General features: G+C 39.4%; 1 protein-coding gene across 7 annotated transcripts in view; it reads left to right on the forward strand.

The window, feature by feature from the left end:
• Positions 1-10,114, forward strand: part of IKZF1 (IKAROS family zinc finger 1) — a 99,596-nt gene that overhangs the window by 124 nt on the left and 89,358 nt on the right. The window contains exon 1 of one of the 7 annotated variants that reach the window (XM_054695826.1): positions 3,765-3,921. The exons of the other annotated variants lie outside the window; for them this stretch is intronic. The gene's annotated coding sequence lies outside the window, so the exon portion shown is untranslated. Of the gene's footprint in view, positions 1-3,764; positions 3,922-10,114 lie in introns of those variants that run through there. 7 annotated transcript variants of the gene reach the window in all.

The raw sequence follows: 10,114 nt of genomic DNA on the forward strand, positions 1-10,114 counted from the left end.
TGTTTCAAATTGAATTTCAATAGAAAAACTTGGGGTGGCTGGAGGATTAAATACGCGAGAGGAAAGGAAAAAAGACAAGGCAGTAGGGTGTGTATCTCCTGATTTCGCTCAGATCTGCTTTTCCTAGCTGGGAACCAAGAGAGCCTTGACTTTTGTCAAAGCCTCGCTCCCTTGAGACTGAGTGCAGGTGCAGGACCGGGCGGGCAGTGGACACTTCTGAGCCGCCGCGCTGTCACCGTAGAGGACATTCTTGCTCCCAGTCATATTTAAATAGATATATACTGACAGAGTGAGATCACGGAAGTCAGCCTTTAGAAAGTCATGCATAAAGAGCTTTTCTTTTCTGATTTCTGAGGCGAGAACTTTTTGCTTACACTGTAAAATACTTACATCGAGCCTGAACTTGCTTTTTTGTAAAACAGGTATTATCCCGCTTTTGAGAAGTTAGTAGTACTTTTGCTGACTGCAATTTTGACTATGGTGTTACAAACCTCCTCATAATAAGGCATCCGGTTATTTGTGACTGTGTTTGAAACGTGTTTTTAAAAATCATCAAGGATCATTGAGGATTCCTAAAGAATCTCGTGAAGACGTGCTTTTTTTTTTTTTCTTTTAATTTGCAAACACAGAATATGGCATCTAGAGAGCAGAAAGTGTAAGGGTTCCATAGGGTCTGATTAGGCACAGCTTTCAAAGGCAGTTTCCTCTCTGTCGGGACCACCAACCCAGAGTGCATGTCAAGGCACTGTTCTGAGCTCTGAGTGCATGCTCAGAATTTCCCACCCTTCTCCACACTGCCCATTTCAACCTTGAGTGACTGTTATAAACTTGGAGAAACAAACTGGTGTTTACGACATATTTCCTCACTAGTCAAATTCACTTCTGTTAAAAGAGATGAAATGTATAAAAGTTGAAAATATTTCATGTTTATAATATTGAATCTCCAATAGAAATTCAAATGATTTGCACTTATTTGGTTATGATTTGAGAGGACAGTGAAACCTCAAGGAAATGATTGGAGCATCTTGAATTTATTTCTTTGTTTGAAGATGTTTGTTTTATGAGGTTAATTGGACTCACCTTTTATATGGGATTCTGCAAGTAACAATTTAAGTATTATTTATACTAAATGTGTCAGAAGCGTTTCGGTAACAAATAAGATAATTTGGAATGCAGCTTAAGGTTCAAACACTGACGAATATCCATGACAGGAAGGTTACCGCCTTACATCATAGAAAATGCAGAACATGTTAAAAAAATAATTTGTACATAAAGATATAAATAGTGATGTCATGTTTTAACATTATATAATTCTGGTTTGTCATAATGTATGTTAGTTCACAAATTTCCACAAATCCACATTCATACCTTTTTCATCTGGGAAAGTATACACATCGTAGTCTGAAGTCCACAAGAGCTGAGGACCAAAAACATTTTACTAGGTTAAATGGTCATGTTTTCTTCCTCTTTTCTGGTGAAAGTTGAAGACAGGAGTTGTAGAAACTCCACCATGTTTGCTTATTTAATTCATCAGTGTTTTAATTAAAGTGCTACATCTTGGAAAACCTACATCCTCTGAAATGTAGGAGCATCATAGCAATAATAGCCCATCATTGTCTTACAGGATAAGCCCACAGATCTGTAAATAAAGTAAGTGTGTGTGTGTTAGTGTGTGTTATACTCGACCATTTGACAAGTTTGCCCAGTGTCCTGAGCAAACTGTGACTGTCTTTGCAGCCATTTCTCTTGCTGAAAAATTGACATCATAGAGAACTTACTTGAAAAGGGGTCTGAAATCCAGCCGTGTCTACAGCTTTGTCATCTTTGTTACTTGTACAGAGATTTAGAGTTTGAGGATGGTGGTCCTTTGGTTTGGGGATTTTTTTACCCCTTTATTTGTAGATTTGAATATGTGTGCTTCACATTTAGTTAGTGTAATAGTATATTGTCAATATAAATGGTAAACTTTTGAAATTTGATACACTATGTATGTATGTATGTGTATATATATATACACACACACACTGACTACATGCCATAAGTATTATATTTATCTCTCAAATTATGTGCATATTAACAGATACAGAAACTGCACGAGTATTTGCACACACAGATACTTAAAGCAAGTGCACATTATGGAGAGAGAGGCATGGCTAGCAGGTGAAAACTGCTTTAACATCAGGTAGACCTGGCATTTTAGTACTAAGTATGAAAGTACTAAGTACTGGCATTTTAGTACTAAGTACTACTTGTCTTTTACATTTTACTGAAACAAAATGATTTTCCTATTTTTAATGCCGAGTTTAGTCACAAATGATGTTAGTACTTTTGAGTGTCAGCCTAGTACTTTATATGCATAATAGAGACACAGTTAACCCAGAATTTTATGGCAAGTTTAGTCTAGTGGTATTTTTTTCTTCCTCCAATCTTTGCCGTTATGAAATATTTTCAGTATAAAATAAGTATTGGGTTTTGTTGCTTTATTCTAAAGGAGAGTCATGTTAGAGGAGTCAGCTCACAAAAAGCAAACCAAGACCCTTGTTGGTTCCCTATCAGTCCTTGCTATTTCTGAGACTGACTGACAGTTTTGGGGACTGTCACTCCTGCTTCTGGCCATGGGACCTTCCTGCACACCCATTATCATCACTCCCTGTCTGGTGTCCAAACCTTCAGCCATGTCTGTATAATTATTCTATTTCATGGGAGAAAATCCGAGATATAAAAACACCAAGTGACGCAGCCTTTGAGGCTTACAGGAAGAGAATCATTGGTCCAGGTTCCACCTTGAGACTGAAGGTTTTAATTTGCTCAAAGCAGGCTCTTGTATATGTGTGATGCATGTCTGAGAAAGGTTGGGTTTCTGTGGATCAGCAATACACACACACACACACACACACACACACATTTAAAATTCAGATGAAAAGAAAGGAATGAGGTTCATCAGGGACTTCGGCACCTCAAACCAGGCTAGAGCAAGAGCAACAAAACTGCTTTTGTTGTGGTGTTGACTAAATGCTCACACTGGTTTCTTCGTGTAGACTCTGGGCATTTTTGTTGTTTTCAGTTTAATAAATGTCTTCACACCTCCAGTTATCTTTCTGCATCTCCCATAATATCTCTTCACATCCTTTAATTTTCAGTGTAGCTGCTTCAGTACCTTTTGTTTAACTTGTTTTTTAATGGTTGATGACATTCTAACAAATACTTTTAAGACACTGTGAAACATGAAGAGTGAAGTGCTGCTTTAGTACAAGTAAAACATAATAGCCAACAAATGAAGCTTTGCAGAAAGTGTCCCAGGGCACAGGTAGGCAGGGCTGCCACACTGTGTGGTGTTGGCAGTCACTCCTGAGAAAAACCTGATGGGAAGGCAGCTAGGCCTAATCTACGGGCCACTGCCTGATAGTTTCAGTTGGCTTTTTTACTGTGATAAACAGGTTGATGGCCTTGGTGCCTTCCATAAGCCACCTGGTGAAAAACTGTTGAAAATGGATCTTCCCTGTTACAGACCTGGCTCTATTTCCCTTCTCCCATGACCATTTTTGCCTTTGGGGAACTCACAATTCCTGTTGACTAAAAGAGTCCCTCTTCCACCACAAGACTGTCAAATCAGACGTCCTAATAATCTCTGAACCCATTTTGGTCAGGACAGGAAACACAGACTCCCTTCCTGCCTGTGTTGTCCTGAGAGAAAACAATCTTCCCTCCTTTTTTGCATATTTGGTGAATGGTTCCACCTTGCTCTCTGCCCTAGTGGAGTGTGAAGGAGGCAGTGTAGTAGACAGCCTGCCACCCAGGGGAGCAGGGTGCCTCCCAAGTGCCTGAGTCAAGGAGACTTAGCACCCAGCATCGGAAGACCCAGAGATCGAGATTTGTGTGGGGAAGGCAGTCCTCTTGGCCTCTGGGAGGTGCAGGCTCGCGGTGAGTGCCACATGATTTCTTCACTACAGGGGAAAAATAGTGGGTTTTACTCCTCCTGGGGGGCCTGTGTTCCAGCACCTGCGGTACCCCTCCTGCTGGCTGTCTTGGGGTGATGGAGAATATCATCATGCTCCATATGCACTCTCTGCTTCAGGTTGTCTCATGCTCCACCTCCTGATGGCTTATGACACAGGGCCACAGCTTAACGAATTGCTTAAAATGGGTCCTAATTAGAGGAAAAGTGCCTTCTTCGTATTTTCTCACTCAAGTGTGCAACGATTCATTTTTCTTCAGCAATCATCTCGCTGTGAAAGCAAATTTGACTCTCTTCCTGCCGTTTCGCGCCAAAAGTTAACTCTGATAAACAGTTGTTCTGGTACTTCTGGGACCTGATGAGGAGGCAGGGAATACAAAGGCAAAACCCAGGTTGTTCCTTCTCTCTCCTCCTCCACTTCTTGTCTTTCCTATCTCTCTCTCTCTCTCTCTCTCTCTCTCTCTCTCTCTCTCTCTCTCTCTCTCTCTCTCTCTCTTTTCAGCTCTCTCCCCCAGCCTGCCTTTTTTTATTTTGTAGTTTTGCAGACACTATCGAAGCAACTAAAAACAATGTAAAATCTTTTTACATGACGTTCTACATATTGAAATAGCTTTTAATGCTTCCTTTTTAACTCACTAAAACAGATAGTCAAGTATTTTGTTTCTGAAGCTGTTTACATTTGAACAGTATGGTTTGGATTCAAGTCATTTTCTAAAGCTAAGAGTTCCCCTGTGAATGTCATTTTTTGTTAAGTTTTTGTTGTGAAATCAGATTTTCACTGGCAAACGTGAAGCAAACAAAATGGCACATAAGATCCGTCCCTGGACCTAATGGGAAATTGTTTAATTTAGAATCTTTAGGAGAAATGAAAATGAGGAATTGATCTTTTATAAAATTACTTCTGAGGCACTCTGAAATTTCCTCCAGGCTTTTAATGGAACTAGAGAGCCAGGGACCCCCTAGTGAAAGCCCCACTTTTAGCCTGAAAAAGTGACCTTTTCCTTCTCCTCTGTGCTGAGCTGGTGTCAGGTAGAAAACTAAAGTGATATTCAAGGGAGTCACAGTAAAAACATTGAAAAACTGTGCAACCCATTTCATTAAAATCACACTGCCTGTTTTTCAGGTTGTTAAAGATGAGGCAATTAATTACCATTTAGAAATGGTTTGGGAATTTCTAGTACTTTTCTACACGTGATTTCCCATTTCCATCTATATGTTTCCCCAGATTTAATGATCGTTCAGTTTAATTAACAGCAAACAATGACTTTGTAAAAAGTAATGTAATTTCCTTTAAAAGAAAAGAAAGTAAAACATTGACAATAAATGATTTGAAAATATTTAAAGGTCATAGAAAAATATGACAATGGTGTTAATAAAATGAGGTTTCCTCTGCTTTGCTTTCTGGTGGACCTGGATATTTTCCACCAGATTATAAATATAGACATGCCGATTTTTTGTAGTCCTACAAATGGGGAAGTTGTGAGCTTCTGTGAAGTTCTATTGATGACGCCCCTGCTGCCTACTGGGTTTGCATCAGGACATTTAGGTTAAAGGTTGTGGATTACAGAATGGTATTCTGCTCCAAGAAATCCTGGTTAGGCCTGATACCCAGGAGATGCCACAGCCATACTGAGCTAGTTACTTGTCCCAGGCACAACTATTTAAGGAACCTAAATTTTGAATCCATATTCTGTATACTGAGATTATAGCTTAAGAAATGTGAAGAGAGATTATTTGTCATTAACTTCTATTAAAGTTACATAATTTTAATTGATTATAATTTTGTGGGTGCTGTAAAAAGAACTGAGCTCAGAACACAAGTCCTTAAGGGAGAATTTCCTGTTAGCCCGGAAACCATGTGGCCTTACTGCGGGGAGTCCGCCAGCCCTCGGGCTGTCTGCACCCCATCCTCTTTGGAGCTAAGCTGAAATACCCCATATTAGGTTGGGCTAAAGCCACAATTTCTATTGCAAAGAGTAAAAGGTAAATAGAACTGGGTAATATGATGTGTTTGCTCTTGAAACATTTTCTCTGTGTGTTTGTATCTGTGCGTATGTATCTACATTTGTAGATCTGATCTCTCCACCAATTACACAGTGAAGACTTCTCTAAATAAAATGAAAAAAAAAAAAGTTTACAGTACTTAGGACAATGTCCTTACTGAGAAAATCAAGAATGACTTTTCTATTACTGTTAATAAACATATATGTGTGGGTTTATAAACAAGTGGACACTACCATTAGGATTTGCATCATTTTACTTGTTTGGGTCTAAGTAAAATACAGTTTTCACCAAAGAAACTGGCTGAAGTCCTTCTTTAAATAGAAACCAAATGGCCTTGTAGAAACCTCAGTATCACAGGTACATTTTTTTTGGAATTTAATAAGTATACAAGTGAGTTTTCTACTGTGTATATTTTAATTTTGAGTTTTAAAATGTCCACATGAAAGAATCTACTCGTTCATTAAGATAACTTTACTGCTAAGAAAGGAAGATAAGATACTGTACTCTTTATAACAGCCTACAGCCTTATTGAGTTAAAAACAGTTAATAGTGTAACTTTGTGTTTATCCACTTTTTAATTAAAAAAACAACTTTGAGATGAATAGGAACACAACATTTTTCCTGGGCAACGCTGTTCACTTTATAGTCATGATAAAGAGTTAGACATCAGTTCTTTTGATAATATGTGTGGAAATCATTATTTGGGGGCAGTTTTTTAAGATGTGGGTCTCATTTTGGTTGTACCTCATTTTGGTGCTGGCCACGCATGAAGTCTTCTAAAATTGGGAAGAGGGTAGAAGAAAATGATTCTAAACTTAGATTATTTAAGTGATGAAGTGTAAAAAAAAAAAAATTATATTTGAGGAAGCTACTTAGGAAGTGGCCTATGATGACAGTCAGAAATCAGGAAAAGTTCTAGAAAAGCATGTGTAAATTCTGAGTATGGGTGTCTTTCCCATGGCTGCTTAATGAACAGTAATAACTGTGAGTCGTTTGAGAACCAAGGGAACAGTGGCCCACAGATCTTTTTGGAAAGTCTCCCCCTTCCAGTGAGTGGTCTACCGTGAGAGAACAGTCACTGCGCCAACCCAGTTCCTGGGTAACTTGGAATTTAGCTCTGGACCAGTTTAGCCAAATATGTGAGCACAGAGAACTCCATTTTCTCTATTTAAAGCCGGTCTAACACAATATCTAACATCTTTTCACATATCTCACTATGAAGGTGTTTACTAATATTCTTGTGGATTCTTCCTTCTGCAGTAAATATCTCTTTGCTAAGATGTTTTCAAACACTATGGCTTTCAGCTGTATTTTGAAAAGACTGCCTTTAGTTCCCTTTGACCCCTTCCTCTTTTGCATATCAGTTCCTGCCCATAGAAAGGTTCCTGCCCATAAAAACAGAATTGTACATCTGAGCTAATTTGCCCTCAAAAAGAAGGTTCCAATAGAACAAATGACTGAAGGCATATTCTATGACCCAGTTAAATATGGGGGTGTGGAGGTGTGGGGCTCTGTGGAAGCCAAATTGGATTCCCTGCTGTCCTGTTCAAATTTTGTTTTTCATTATTATTTGCACCAGAATACCTGGAATAATGATGAAATGTGTAGATTGGCGGCTAATTTTTAAAAAATGAAAAGAACCACAATGCAATGAGAGTGCGCACAACAAGCTGTTATGTTCTTCCAACCTGTTTTGTTAAGCTTTTGGAAATTTAGAAGGTTCTCCTGATCAGACACAAAGACAGAGTTGATTGCCTCAACTTTCCCTTGGAATATTTTTTTAAAAATATAGTCCAATTTATGTGTGATAGACTTGTGAAAATAAAATTATCAATTTTTAAGTGAAAGTACTTAACTCTATGCAGGAATAATGGGATTTATTAAGCAGGTCTGTGACCTAAAACATTTTAAATGATAATAGGCTTGGCTCTGGTTGACCCCATGTACCTGCCACCTTCAAAATCAGTGTCACTGAATATATAAGGAAACCACCCTGAATGTAACTCTAGTGTAACTTCACTAGTCAAGAAAAAATAAAATTGGTAACATATATTTGAATAAATAACCAGAATTTAACTGTATTTTAGGAGTTTTGTGACAAAGTTTCTCCTAATTGCAGAGTATTGCAAAGAACATGAGATTTCTGATAAGATACAAATAACAGCCATTCCTTGTGTATTATACATTTGAAATTAGGGACACCTGCACTGGGCTCTGAAGTCTGAGAGGCAGGAATGATACAGTGACAGCTGCCTTAGTAGAGTGGCCCTGTTTCAAATCTCAGTTCTAGTGTGTGGATATGTGACCTCGGGCAGGCTACTTCTTCCTTAGTCTCAATTTCTCATCCATAAAATGTGGATAATAATATGACTTATGTATAATAATCATAATCGTAACTGTGAGGATTAAAGGTATATAGTTAGCAAACAATTATTGAATACCAACTCTACATGGTACACTGTACCAGGTTTTCAAATGGAACGGTAGACAAAGAGGAGGATGTTCGTGTTCCTGTGAGGTTAGCAATTCACCTGTTAAGTGCCAGGCACAGAGTAGTTACTTAATAAAGCAGACAAAACCAGTCTCCTTTCCTTTACACCTTTTCATGGCCTGTATAAGGTACTTAAGAAATGTTATGAAATATTACTGGAAGAAAATTACTAAGACAGTATCAGGAGAGGAGAAGGACATTTGTCTATCGGGGGGTGGGGAGGACAATGTATATTATTTAAACCTAAAAGAACTAACCATTTTAAAAGCTTTCAGAAGTGCCCTGTGAGCCCAGTGTGTAGATTAATTCTGAATGTCTCTTAGTTGCAAACTGTGTACTTAGTGGTTCTTTAATAGCCATTAATATAGGCGGCTTAAAAAGTAATCAAGTTGAGGTTCTCAGCGGGCATCTGGCTTTTAATTTTGACTTCATTAATCCAGACTCACCTTCTCAAAAATATGGAAGAGTCCCCGTATTTCAGAACAAGTGCTATGAAGAGAAAAGTTCATCACAGAAAAAGGGGGGGCATAAAGAATGGTGTGGGGACTGCCAATAGCTTTTCCCACCTGCCACTGGCCCTGCAGGCTCTGTTGGCTCTGCAGGCTCTGCTCACTGGCAGAACTGGCAGAACTCTGGCAGGACACCACCCGTGGAGACCAAACTCTTCACTTGGAGCCACAACTGCTCCTGGCTTTGGGATGCCTCTCCCAAGGAGACAGGAGGGTCAGCCCCTTGAGGATGCACCAGGGTTTGGCACAGACCAGGCCTGGGCACCAGACCCCACAGGGCTGAGTGCCTGCTCTGCCCCTGTTTCTGTTATTTTACTTGATTTTCATTTTCCCCCCTATTATCTGTGTTAGTGACATGTTAACTCCATTGAACTGAAAATAGGAAAGTCCTCTTGAACCAAATTTGTTTGAGCAACAGATGAGGGAGGGAAGGCAGCAGAGGAAAGGGGGAAGAAGACAAGAAGAGAGGAGGGGAGAGGAAGGAAGGAGGAGAAAGAAAAACTGACAGAGAGGGGGAGGGAGAGGTAAAGGAGGCAGAAGGAAAGACAGAGATTTTAGACTTCCACATCAGTGCCAGTCCAAGTAGGAGAGGAGGATGAGTAGGGGGTTATGGCCACAGACTCTGCTCTCCTAGAGGGGCCGACAGCCCATCACTTTGGCTTTCACTTATCTGTGCATCTCTTTCCCCTTGTGCAAGATTCAGAACTGCTTGCTCCAAAGAGACAATAACAAGAAACAAAAAAAAAGCATTCATGTTTATAAGAACGGCACAGGGGAAAGTTATTTACTGATGGTGTGTTTTTTACTATTGATAGATTGACCTCTGGCCTAAGATTGTCAGGTTTCCCATGCAGAATAGAAGATTTGTCATATGTTTCTGTGAAATAATTATTCCTCTTGGTCTCCCTGGCCTTGGTTTCCATTTAGGTGAAGGTGTGCAAAAAACAAGTCATTAATTCACTTTGGAGATGAACTCTTGTTACTGATTGTCAATTCCTTTATAGGTGAGACTGTACCATACCTGAATTCCATTTTCTTCTTGACACTGGGCACTGCTTCTATGTGGGAGAATAGAGCCCAGAAATTGCTGGCTAAAACTGAACAGAGAATCTGGGTGACGCATGTGGTTAAAGGGGAGGGGTGTTGCCTTACACC

This window comes from Talpa occidentalis, unplaced genomic scaffold (assembly GCF_014898055.3).
Source record: "Talpa occidentalis isolate TD23 unplaced genomic scaffold, MPIMG_talOcc4v2.1 talOcc4.10, whole genome shotgun sequence".
Taxonomy (NCBI): domain Eukaryota; kingdom Metazoa; phylum Chordata; class Mammalia; order Eulipotyphla; family Talpidae; genus Talpa; species Talpa occidentalis.